Raw genomic sequence first — 14,010 nt, 5'->3', positions numbered from 1 at the left:
TTCTGCCACCATGGGAGAAATTGGCACTGTAAACACGAGATGGAATACTTAACTTAGGATTAGAATTTAATATCAGAACTTAGAAATCTACAGATATTATTCTATGTGCTTTCCTTCACTTGAGATGACATTTGGAAAATGGAGGACTGCATGCAACACAATTTTGCTTAGCATCTCACTGGGGATGTTAGCTACATACTGCTTAATGCTTGCTTTCAAATTGACAAGCGTTTGTATGCCGCCACGGTAAACTCGGTCTTTCAGGTATTCCCATTGCCAGAAATCACAGTGATTGAGATCTGGTGATCAGGCTGGACAGAACTGCAGAAAGTCTCTAGCAATGATGCGATCATTTCCGAATGTTGAATGAGGCATTTCCTTTACTTGTCGACCAATGTGGGGAGGGGCACCATCTCACATGAACACGACAGTCTCCAAGCATTGCTTTTCTTGCAGAGCAGGAATAATGTAATCTCTTAGAAGAGCACAGTACCATTCACTAGTTACCGTACACCTGATGAGGCAATGAGATGTAGACTCTTCAAAGAAAAATAGTCTGATTATAAACTCTGCTATGAATCCACACCATACTGTAACGGTGGACTTTGTAGCAGTCTTCCATGCACAGCAGATGGATGAGAAGTTCCCCATATTCAGCAGTTTTGTGATTTTACAGCCCCATGAAGAGTGAAATGTGCCTTATCAGACCACAAGATCATTCGAGCCTATGTATCGTCAAGTTCCATACGAGCCAGAAATCGTAGAGCAAAGTCTATTCATTGTTGCTGATCACAAGACTTTAGTTATTGCATTACGTGAATCTTGTACCAAAACCAGCGTAAAATTATTCGAATCATTTTATGTACAGTAGACCAAGGAAGGTTCAAGTCTCTTGAAATACCTCTGGCACCACTGATTAGTAGTGTTTTGCATTCCAGCCAGTGCAACCGCCACTTCATCCACTACCTATGTTCCGACAAGTGGTCGTCCCCTTACACCTAACTCCCCAGTCGCCTCAAATTTCTTTATTAGTTTTCGAAGCCCCACTGATGATAAAGGTCCATTACACAAACCTTTAAGTTTCTGATATTCATGCAGTGCTGCATTAGTGTTACTATTATTCTGGTAGAACAGTTTTACTAAAAGAGCACGTTCCTTTTTTGTAAGAGCCATAATGGTCATTGACAGTGGTATTGGCCTTTCTGCTTTTATCTAACAGGATGTAATTTGCATAAGCAGCATGTCTTGAAGTAAATGACAACTTTTACATACGCACAGTGCCATTTCCCCCTGGTGGCAGAAATTTGAACTATTTTTTTTCTTGTACAAAAATCCCTTTCCCATACCCTAAATGACATACTCACCCATTTTCACGGCACTAACTGTAACCATTTTTGGTTAAGGCGCTGTCCAAGTACTGGCCAGACTGCACAGTTTTGGTGCTCCACTATTTGCTGTGATTTTAGTAGGTTAAATGTCACATTTTGCTTTATTTTGCGTTTGTCAAATTCCTCTTCTCAAGATGTGTCCACAGACATCAACTTCATGAAGACCGGCCAAGGTAAACGAAAATTATAGTCACTTTTCATTAGCATTGATCTCGCTAGGTTACAACGTGATAACTTTCCATTGTATATTAAGATGAATGAATTTTGTTAAAGCTATTGCTACCACAAATATTGCCTAAGTGATGATGATAGCAACTATTGGGAATTATAATTGAACAGCTTTATAGCCACATATGTTTTTCATGATGAATCTCAGATATTTTACTGGTTTTCTGTCTAATTTTAATATGGTGCCTGACAAACAAAGGCAGCTGTTCACAGTGTACACCATGCGGTTGCACCCTGATTGGTTGGACCTTGTCTGAGTGACAGTTAGTGTGAGTTATTTGCCACGTACTTTAAGACATCTATATATCTAGAACATTTAGGGGTACTAAATATATTTGATCCAATACAGGGTTAATAAAAGTTATTTAATGTCACTATATTTACGATACTGATAATATATATAACAATATGTTCTCAATGTACACTACGCGGTCGAGCCCTGATTGGTTGGACCTTGTCAGAGTGACCATTAGTGCGAGTTACTTGCTAGGTACTCCAAGACATCTATATCTAGAACATTTTAGGGGTACTAAATATATTCTGATTTAACACAGGATTAATAAAAGTCAGGTAATGTCACTATATCATGATATTGAGAATATATACAATAATATGCACAGTGCTGGCCTCCCAAAACAAATAATAAACTAGGCACAACATCTGGGTATTTTGGTAGGGTTGAGACTTCCCTTTCCCCCAGTTTTATATTTGTTGACCCAAGGGTCAACGAATATTTGTTGATCCAGCAACAAGTTATATTGGGTCAACAAATATAAAACAGAATCTGAACTAAACATTGCACTCCTGCAGCTAAGCAATTCAGTAGCTGCCCTTCAAAACTCTTCATCCAGGGAACAATATGGAACTGATAAACCGAAACAATCCCGATAACCTGGACCTGGCCGTAAAATTGAAAAATCCAAATATGCCTCTGAAAAAGATTATACAATATTATAGAGAATAATGAAGACTTGGACAGTACTCTAAAAACATCCACGGCGAAGAGAAAGGGCAAGCAACCCACAGCTCCCAGATTGGAGAGGAAAACCTGTTCCAAAAGTGAGAACAAAGACCAAATGGTGCAGACCATCTGCCAACAAGAAAATGCAACAGAAAAAACAACAAGAAACCCCACTGGACCCAAGACTGCCTGAAGGCTTTGCACTGGAGCAGTCTCTTATTCTAAGGACTACCCTAAAAAGTCTATTTAGAGAACAACAAAACAGGATTATAACTGCACTCTGGGGGGAAATAGTGGGATTATGGATGAAAATGGAGACAATCCTAGTCCAGACCAACTTGGAAAAAGAGGTTGCTTTAGCCAAACTTCAAGTCTATCAAAACTGTAGGACAAACGAAATGCTACAGCACACCTTACTTACTCCCAAGCACTGAGAACACCCCTAAACAAGCAGCCAAATGAAAGCACCATTACAAACCAGACCACAACCCTCACACCAAAACAACACCTAGTTGTACTAAAGCCAGCCTCTACAGAAACACACAAGACCAGTGAAGGAGCAAAACAAACAATAGTAGAAAAGCTGAAGGGTGACTTCAAGCATACTAAGATAAGATCTATTCAGAAAACAAGAAACATAGGGGTGTTAATTGAGACTAAAACTGCAGAGGATATAAAAGGTGTAATTAGCAACCCCAAAATTTCAATGCTAGGACTCCTAGAGGCCAAGCATCATTGTAATTGATGTAGATAAATAGATAACTCCAGAAGAGCTAACAGAGGAAATATGCTGCAAAAACTTGAAGAAGACACTCATGGGGGAAGAATCAGTGCAACATGTTATGTACAAACATAAAACTAAATCCAGAAATGGAAATGCCATAAATTGGATCATAGAGCTCTCAGCAGTGGCCCGGAAATCTTTGAGCCAACAATCAAGAATTTATATAAACTGGTCACCGTTTTCGTAAGCACATGGCTGTTCCCAAATGCTACAGGTGCTTCCGCTTTGGTCACACGATCCACACCTGTAAGCAAACACAGCCTACCTGTGGCCATTGCATGGACACTGGAGATGAATTCGTATTCTGCCCCAGGAAAGCAAAAACCCCAATTTGTGTGAATTGTAAAGAAACGAAGCTACCATTTGATCACTCACTATGGGATAATAAGTGTCCAATTTACATAAAGGCTAAGAGGGCACAACAAAACAGAACTGACTATGGGGAATAACAGGAATCACTATAATAAAACAAAGATTAAATTCGTACAGCAGAATGATCAAAGATCTAAGACTGTTGCAGCACAAATGGCTAAAAAAGCCACGGAAGAAAATTATGACATACTAATTCTACAGGAGCCTTACACCTACAACACGGAAGTAAAAGGCTACCCCTACACTATAAGATCATACAAGTTGATGGAGACAACCCATGGGCTGCTATCACTGTCCAGAATCCTGACCTCACGGTAACCAAGATCTCGGACCTACGTGCCCATATAGCCTCACCACTAGGGGAATTTTATGTCACCTCTATATATGCCCATCTGAGAAGATATATTGCCTGTGACAAGATATATGCAAAATATCCAACTACAAATGCAGAATGCCAAACTCATAGTAGGAATGGATGCCAACTGCAGATCCCCTGCTTGGCACAGTGAAAGACTAGACCACAGGGGTACAAGAAATGGTCAGCACCTGAAGGATTACATCTCCAACAGTAACCTAGCAGTGCTGAACAGGCCTAATCAACCCTCAACTTTCTCCAGCATACTATGGGAAGCAAATATAGATGTAACTCTCTCCCCCTGGATGGTATAAGAACAGTGGACCACTTCAAACCACAGAGTCCTAACCTGTGTCCTCCACCGCTTCCTCGTAGCACAGTATCCACCTAGATTCCTCCCACCAAGATACACCATCCAAAAAGCAGATTTGAACTTATTCCAACAGACATTGATGGAAAAAGCCAGGAATTTCGACCCAAAATATCTCAATCCAGACCAACACCAACAAAAATAATGCAGCCTATAACTGAAGCAACAAACATGGTCATCAGAAAGAGGAAGCCCGTTCCCAAAGTGGTCCACTGGTGGTCACAAGAACGCCAGGCAATAAGACAGCGAGTGAATAATGCCTGAAAAAGGTTCCAAAGGGCATGCAGATCTAGGCCAAAAGTAGAGGTCGACATATTCAGACAGCAATACTGGGAGGTCATATGGCTCAAATTAAAACAAGAAAGAGATGCTCCTGAGAAGACCTTGTATCCACAGAGGGAAATGCAGACCTTGGGGAGTGGTGTATAAAGTCACCACCAGTAAATTCCCCAGAGGAGCCGTCATTGCTGCCACCTTAACACCTCAAGGGACATACACCAGATCCTGGCACTCTTCCATTAATAACATATCTTCCTACCTTCAATAACCACACACGCAGGAACAGAGAACTCTCTGTGAGGGGAATGATATATACTCCACCCAGACAGTGGAGCCCCCTTTCATGATAATTGAACTCAACATAGCTGCAGCCAAAATGCAAAACAGGAAAACTCCTGGCGAAGATCAAATAGAGCTGGAAATACTAAAAAATCCTCGTGAGGGGTTTCTTTCCAACTTCGTGGAAGACAGCCCGAGTCAGACTTATCGTGAAAAACCCCACTAAACCCCAGGACATGCCAGGCTCATACAGGCCTATTAATCTGCTGTTGATGTTGAGCAAGTTTGCTGAGCAATTCATCTACCACAGAATTGAAAACTTATACCAGAATGCTCCATCACTGATGCCCTCGAGAGGATCCAGAAACTGTTACAGGAAATATTTCCTCCTCATCTCATCTCATTTGACTCCCTCTGGTGGCCCAGTGTTCTGGCCAGGCTCCAGCAGGCTCAAATCCCATTAAACCTATTTCGCTGCCTGAAATCTTACCTGGAAAAGCAAAGAATCATAGTCAGTACTTCCTTTACCTCTGTATCTAGACCGGTTTACAGGGGCTGCCCACAGGGATCTGTCCGAGGGCGGCCGCTCCTGTGGAATGCTAATGATCTGATTATGATGCTTCAACCAGACAGCAGGGCTCAACTGGAGGCCATAGGCAATCACACCACACACATGCTACAGGATTGGGCCAAGAGGAATCTTCTAATGATCTCAATCGAAAAAACAAACTCAATATTCCTCAGGGAAGTTCTTGACCCTGGTAGACCTCCACTAATCAAAATAAATGGAGCGACCATCAAACTCAAACAGGAACTAAAATATTTAGGAATAATACTAGACCGAAACTTGAACTTCGCATCTCATCAGGAGGGACTGCGGACTAAAGAAGAGGGCGCTCTCTTCATCCCTATCCTGGCCTATGGTGCAAATGCATGGTATCAGAAAGTAAACACAGCACTCAACAAGAAAAAGCTGGAGTTGATCCACCGATCCATACTATTGACGACAACTAGAGCTGTTGCACAGCGAGCACCCATGCGCTCCAGGTCCAGGCGGGCTTCCTTCCCCTTGACCTGGAGATTGTGCACTGTGGGTTGCTGCAACAACATTCGAAAGCAAGAACCACAACTTATCTAGACTGCACAACAAATTCACAGAAAAGCAAATCCTCAGAAAATAAGAGGTTAATGGAATGTCTGCAATCTATCTGGTGAAACAGATGGAATTTTACCACAAAAGGGCAAGTCACCAAAAAATTTATACCCGATGTCAGCAGGGTATATCCTATCTTCCCATCCTGGTTTTCCCCTGGCCTGTACACCACCTTCCTTCTTACGGGACATGGCTCCTTCAGAAGGAAACTCCATGAGCTGGGAATCTCCGACAACCCGAACTGTAACTGTGGGCAGGAGGAAATCCGGGAACACCTTATCCACGACTGTGACAACTATGAGGACCTCAGACATCAGCTATACACATGCATCAAATCTTTGCTAAGGAACCGAGGAGACATAATATTGCAAGAAGAAGATAATTACCAGGCTTTCATCGCCTTTGCCCGTGAACTCTTTGAAAGACAAAGATCCCTGCCATATCATCACTAACCTATGACCCAAATACCAAACATGAGCTGATATCTTAACCCTGAACCAAGAAGCCCAGAATAAGACTGGCTGACCAAGGAGACCAAGATACCACAAGTAGAGACTAATAAAAGCGACAAACCGGACCAAAACAAGGACATAACAAACAGAAAGGGAACACTAGAAACAACTATATCTCAAAAGATAGCTCCAATGTAACTATCTCCCAAAACACAGACGTGACTAACGGAAATGACTGAAAAACTCTGAACCAGTGACCACCTGAAGTAGATACAACACATGAATGTGAAGAACTGGACCTGACTTCTGGACTTGGACCTCCATCAGACTAACGTAAAGATGAAGATTGCATCTTACGATGCCATACAGCACCCCGGCTGGACACTACCTAGCCTGCTTTTTACTCCTTTTCCCTGGCAGGGGGAGGGGTGGCCTACTGTCTCCCCCTCCTGCCACCCCTCTTTCTCCTCTTGTGGGGCATGGGCATGCCCCACTGTTTCAACAGGAGTCATCTTCCCTATCGACCCCTTATTTCCAATTTCCAACCCCCCCGTCTTCCGCCTCTCCTCCCATCTCTTTCCCCTTACACAGCATCTGCCCCACACGTCCAAATTTAAAACACTGAAATTCATGCCCAACCTATTAGGAAATCTTATCACTTACAGCTTATATCCCTTATAGCCCTCTAAACAGCGTATAATATACCATCCCAACTGTGCCCAAAAGAAAAGCAGATTTTTTTTTTTAAAGGTCCTAGCCACTGAAATCTCAGGAAAGTAGGTGGCAGGACCTGTCACAGCAAACATTAAGGGAATACCTGGCTGGCCTCCCCCGTGGCGGAGTACGTAAACGTCGGGTCCCTGCGGCTAACAAGCCAGATGAACAAGGGGCACATCATATTACACAACACATGACCCATACACTTTTAAATCTCTGGCCTTGACAGTGTAGACTCCTCAATACAAAGAACACATGTGTTGATGGCATAAATCTCTAGTGCCATTAGGCCTGAAAATACTCTGTACTCTAACCATTTTGACAATAGGGTCTCCTGAAAAGGAAAACTTATTTTATAACCACTTGGTATTTAAAATACAAATTCATAAGTAACAATATATTTTCTGGCTTGGAACAGGCCAAAATGTCTTTTGGCTGCCCCATTTACATGTTCTTTGGCACAATTTAACACCTTCAATTCAAGTCAACACTGTACAAAAGTCTCTTCTGCCCTGTACCCATTTTGTTAGGACCACAAATTTATAACAAATTAAAAACTACTACTGCATAGACCATAAAATATGAACTACTTAAAGAGTTGTTTTTCTCTCTCCACTGGTAATTGACTAATTAATAAAAGGGATTACTGATTTCTGAAAGTCACAGAAAACGTCAATAAAATGATTACTAATATCAGCAATTCAAACTGATCACAATGCTTATTATTGCACACATAAATCTCATTAGGAAGAAGCAAAAGAAGGGCACAGGGTGATAATCAGCATCTCGTATACTGAAGGTAGGACAGAGCTAATGGTAATTCCCAGTAATTGTTTTCAAAAAAAACAGGTTTCTAGAATGAGCGGGGGATTCCATGTTTTTTTTTTTTTTTTTTGGTGGAAATAAAGAATAAGTTCTGCTGACGTGTAAAACTTCTTGGATATGCTAAGCAATAACTGGGGGGAGGTGGGGGTTAGAAACTTTTCCTGCAGGGTGCCACATATCATGTTGAAAGCACACTGTCCATAAGTTACCAGTACCAACATTCCACCCTGCTACTGCTACTGAATTGCTCCACTAAATGATTTTATTAACTATATAAAGTAATCACTATATACACTAAGCACTTGTAAAAAAAAAAAAAAAATAAATAAAATAAAACAAAATAAATAAACAATTTTATGTTTATAAAATAAATTTAATACAGATTAACAAATAAATATTTTTCCTTACAGAATCACTTTCATGAGGAGATAGCCAGTACTTCATGTGCATTAAATTAATGCTAAAAAGCAATAAATGAACTGTGGATTCCAGTTAGAATTTTTGGCAATAAAAGTAAAATTCAAAATGTATATTTATTTATTTCAGGGAAATTTTAGGCAACATTTTCCAGAAAAATAAATAAATAAAAAAAAGTTTTATAGTCTCCTGCAAATATGGTATCTTACAAAAACTGTAATGCTTTCAATATACAAATGTCATTCAAATTTAAACCACAAAAGTTAAATTTGCATTTAACAAACAACAAGGAAACTACTACAGATGTCCGCCTTCAACATATCCCCATTGTTTGATATATATTTGATATTTCCAGATGCCATAATAGGGCTGATATTACAGGAACTAGTAGCAGGAAGTGATCACTGTGTTATACGGTGGACAATGAAAAGATTTTTGATTTTGATTTGGTAGTTGTTGGCGCATCGACTTCTGTGGCCATATTGCACCTCCCAAGGTTTTTGCAGTACTTTGATCCAAGCCCGAGGCGGGAATCGAACCCGCGACCTTTGGGTTGCCGGGCAGGTACTTTACCCACTCGGCTAGCCCGGTCGGCGACAATGAAAGAGAGAGAGAGAGAGAGAGAGAGAGAGAGAGAGAGAGAGAGAGAGAGAGAGAGAGAGAGAGAGAGAGATAGCAGTAGTTAAAGGCAAAGGAATGGGGTCTATAATTCTAGGAGAGGAAATTAAGACAGCTTAAGGTGCTACATGGCCTCCATTAACTGGGTAAATATTTCACAGAGAGAAAATAGAATTGAATTATGGTATACCTTTAAAAAATTAATCACAGAAGCCTTGAATGCATATATACCATTAAAAAATACTCTACGAGGAGGATTCCAAGTTGAATGAATAATGCAGTTGTCAGATTACTTAAGCAGAAGAAGATAGCATGGAAAAGTTACATGCTATCTTCTTCTGCTTAAGTAGAAGAAGAAGAAGAAGAAGAAGAAGATAGCATGGAAAAGTTACAGAGAAATAAAAAGTACTGAAGTCTATAACAGCTACAAACTGATCTGTAATAGTGCCACAGAAAAGGTTAGGCTGGCAAAGGCAGATTATAAGAAATTGCTAGCAAAGAACGGGGATAAGGAATTCTTCACATATATAAATGCAAAGAGGAAAAACCAGACTGGACCCTTATGGGCTCACATCTGGTGAGTATGGGCTTGGCAAACCCAGGGTTTGCCAAGCCCATACTCACCTCATATTTGCCTGAGCTGGATATCATCATTCTTCTATTTCTTGGCGATTCCCCCCCCCTCTCTCTCTCTCAGGGTAACGTGGGAAATTTTTTTTTTTTTTTTTTTGGCTGGTGCAGCATAAGCCTCAGGCTTCCTTGCACCATATGGTTAATAATAATAATAATAATAGTAACGGATGTGGGATAGTATTAGTTATCCCAGCTGATGTCGCAGATGAACTCAACAGTTACTATGCATCAATATTAACAGAAGAAAAATCCTTTATGTCAATGAGAAATTATGGGAGTGAAGTAGAAAAATGTGTAATTAATGATATTGAAATTTCACATGATTATTTCATGAAAAAAGCTTTCGAGCTTACAGGCAAGTAAGGAAAGATTCCATTCGATCGGAAAAGTGACAATGTATCCAGTGCTGTAGTCAGAAGGTGAACGTTACAAAAAGCAGATTAAACTGTGCACATCAGGTTTATTAATCGAATTCCAGAGGGCATCGGCATATACCCATATATATATATATATATATATAAAATGACATATTTACTTAATTATATATATGGCATATATATTAAAAATAATAAAACTATAAGTATTGCCTAAGAATCAAATTCTAATAAATGTATTTTTTAATTTTCAGTAAAATAATAATATTTGTTTTTTCATGTCTTTCAAAAACCAGAAGGTATACGCTATTCACCTAAAAAAATCTAGAGGGTATATGGTGTATACCCTCCACTACAGCCCTGAATGTATCTCCAATACATAAGGGCAGTTCTAAGACGATAGTGGGAAATTACCGATCAATCAGTCTAATCTCAGTAGTAGGGAAAATCATGGAGGCAATGATTAAGGGTGGAATTCAGGATCATTTAGATAGAAATGGAATTCTGAAGGACATGTAGCATGGTTTTGTATATGGAAAATCATTTAACAAATCTGGTTAGCTATTTTGACAGGGTCACTTATGAGCTGGATTTAGGGAATAATTTCGACACTGTTTATTCAGATTTCAGCAAACCACTTGATTCAGTCCCACGTGAGCAGTTACTTTATAAGCTGGAAGAGGTTAGAATCACAGGTAAAATCCTTAATGGCTAGCAGGATGGCGTCAGGGAAAGAGGCAGGGGCACAGTGATAAACGATTATTCCTCAGATTACATTAATGTAAGAAGTGGGGTTCCCAAAGGATCTGTATTGGAACCACTGTTGTTTTTGATTTTCTTAAATGACAATGATGAAGGGATAGTGGATGAGATGTCTAAATTTGCAGATTATGTAAAGATTCACAGAGTAGTTAATGATCACTGCCAAGCAGAGCTTCTTCAGAGTGACCTAGATAGACTTCAGGAATGATCAGAAAAGTAGCAGCCTTTCTTTAATCCAGCAAAGTGCAAGGTCTTACACCTGGGTAATAGTAATCCCAAAATAACTTACACTTGGTGGAGCTGAACTAAAGTTAGTAGTGGAAGAAAGGGACTTGGGAATCATGATACAGTCAGACATGAAGTTCTCCAAGCATTGTAGACAGGTTGCAAGGAAGGCCCATGGTGTCCTCTCAATCATTTACTGAACATTTGCTAGTACAGATAAGGAAGTCATGATCCCATTATGTAAGGCCACCGTTAGACCACACTTGGAATACTCTGTTCAAGTATGGAGACCACATCTAAAACAGACATCGTGCTTCTTGAAATGGGTCCAAAAATGGGTAACTCACCTGGTGAGATCAGCAAAAGAGCACCCATATGAGGAAAGACTGAATATTTGGGTTGCACGGCTTGGAAACTAGGCATCTTAGAAGAGACTTAATTAAGATGTTTAAGGCTCTCAGAGGCAAAAGTAACATGAATGAGGAAGAAATTTTCAAGGTTATAAATGATTCTAGAACTAGGGGGCCATAAATTTGAGTTACGGGGGTGGGGAAGATGTTTAGACTGGATTGCACAAAGTTTTATTTTAGCCAGCGAGTTATAAATTACTGGAATAAGTTACCTACATGGGTAGTAGAAGCCGACAGTTTGGGGAAATTCAAAGGTCAGCTGAATAGTTACCAGGGGAAGAGGGAAATGCATAGGTTGTTTATTTCCTTTTCTTTAATTACACTAGCCAACAAAAAATAGTTTGTTTATACATCCGGAATGAAAATATCTGATTCTGGAGGAAATAAATGTGCTGATTCCAAAAATCACCATAAAAAGTCGATCACCTTTACATCAAAAGATGTACCAATGTTTAATGTTAAAATAAAGGGATATATACGTATAATTCAAGTTTGTAACAAGTGTAAAAAATATTACGTGTTCTCTATAACTTGTTTAACTTCAGAAAAATTATCATAAATCATTGAAATAGTTATATTTCAATAACACATAATCAGCATACCTGTAATTGTCCTTAAAAATCTTTGCTACTAAGAGATTTTCTCTTGTATTCCTGCTTACTCTCCCTCACAAGGAACCAGCAGTAATCCCCCATTATTACAGGATCCCACGACCTTGGTACCACTTTTAAATCATGGAAATATCTTGATGAAACTCTCCCCTTGTTCATCACTCACATCTCCCAGATTTTCAGGGAAAAATTCGAGATGGGAATGAAGAAAATGAATTTTCAATGACATTCGACAGCCCATGTTTTTGTAGCACTCTAGTAATTAGACACAAACATTTCATAGTTTTCTTCTTTCCTATTAACCAAGAAACCATGTACTATCACCTTAAATGATTGCCAAACCACAAGGACTGCAAAAGGTAATGCTTTGAGTTTGTCATGTAACCACTTCCTAAGGTTTTGTCATACAGGTAATACCATACTTGTGAGGTGCCCAAGGTTTGTCTTGATCACCAATTTTACATCCGAAATAAAAGAATAAGAAAGTTTTGTAATGTCATAGATATTTTTCCTTTCAGTCTTTGAAGTAAACCATTCACAAACATAACAAAAATTGTCTGTACGATTGATATGCTTTCTGTGTGTCTGTTTATTCATTGAAGCACTAAATAAATTTCTGAAAATGTAAATTCAGTTTTGAACACTACAATATAAAAACAACAAATTCAATTTTGATAAAATATCCACAAATATTTTATCAAAATATTTGTGAATCGACAGGTAGAGCCAGAAATCATTTTACTGTTACAAGAGTTGCAGGCCTCGCCCTCCTACTCTCAAGGGATTTTTTATGTTTGGGGGATAGATTTACAACCCTGAGAACATGTCATGATCATTTAATACTTGGAAAACCTTGGCACATCCTACAAAAATCCTCACCAAAAACACTTAGCATGTTCTCTACAAATTGTAAAATGTTGCACTGGAATTTGAACCTAAGAACCATAGGAAGAAGGAAGTCTGAAGAAAACTGAGGCCAAAATTGATTGTTAAAATTAAGAGAATTAGCTTATATCTCTTAAAATAAATCATTATGTCATACATTACTGGCTAGACTATGAGAAATTGGCATATTTTAGTAAAATGTAACTCCGTCTATATTTAATAACTGTGATGATGTGAAACCATGGTGATTTTTGAAATCTACACATAACACTGGTTAAAAGCAGCATTTATTTATTTATTTTTTTTTTTTTTTGTGGCTGGTGCAGCACAAGTCTTAAGGTTCCTTGCACCATAGGGCCATTACTAATACTATTTTCTCCAATGCTGTACTAATTCCTGGATTCCTGCAGAGTGAAGGATTTTGGAATTGGTATTGAAGCTATCATGCATTTGGGGGTCATCTTCTCTATGGACCCCCTATTTCTGTCTTTTCCCCCCAGCCTTCAGTCTCCCCATCCCTCTCTCTCCTTTTAATTATAATTACTATTGTCTGAACCATTGTTAAATTGCTTGAGCCCTACACCCAAAAACTTAACAACATTTATTTGCATAAATAGTACTTCTTTTTGGCTGATACATAACTATAACTTTTATTTTTATTTTTATTTATTTATTATTATTATTATTATATATTTTTTATTTTATTTTATTTTATTTATTTATTATTATTTTTTTAAATTTTATTTTTTATTTATTATTATTATTTTTTTAAGGTCCTAGCCACTGAAATCTCAGGAAATTAGGTGGCAGGACCTGCCAGAGTAAATAACTATAATAGTGGTGTACCTGGTCTTCCTCCATGAGGCAGAGTGTAGACAACGTTGGGTCCCATTAGGGGCCCAGCAGCTAAAT

General features: G+C 39.0%; 1 protein-coding gene across 1 annotated transcript in view; it reads right to left on the bottom strand.

The window, feature by feature from the left end:
• Nucleotides 1–14,010, bottom strand: part of LOC150085526 (transcription initiation factor TFIID subunit 1-like) — a 700,666-nt gene that overhangs the window by 1,053 nt on the left and 685,603 nt on the right.

Source organism: Mastigoproctus giganteus, chromosome 5 (assembly GCF_048544385.1).
Source record: "Mastigoproctus giganteus isolate SK-2022 chromosome 5, ASM4854438v1, whole genome shotgun sequence".
NCBI lineage: Eukaryota > Metazoa > Arthropoda > Arachnida > Uropygi > Thelyphonidae > Mastigoproctus > Mastigoproctus giganteus.
Note: the sequence above shows the minus strand (reverse complement) of the source record. Positions and strands in the feature narration are given on the sequence as shown.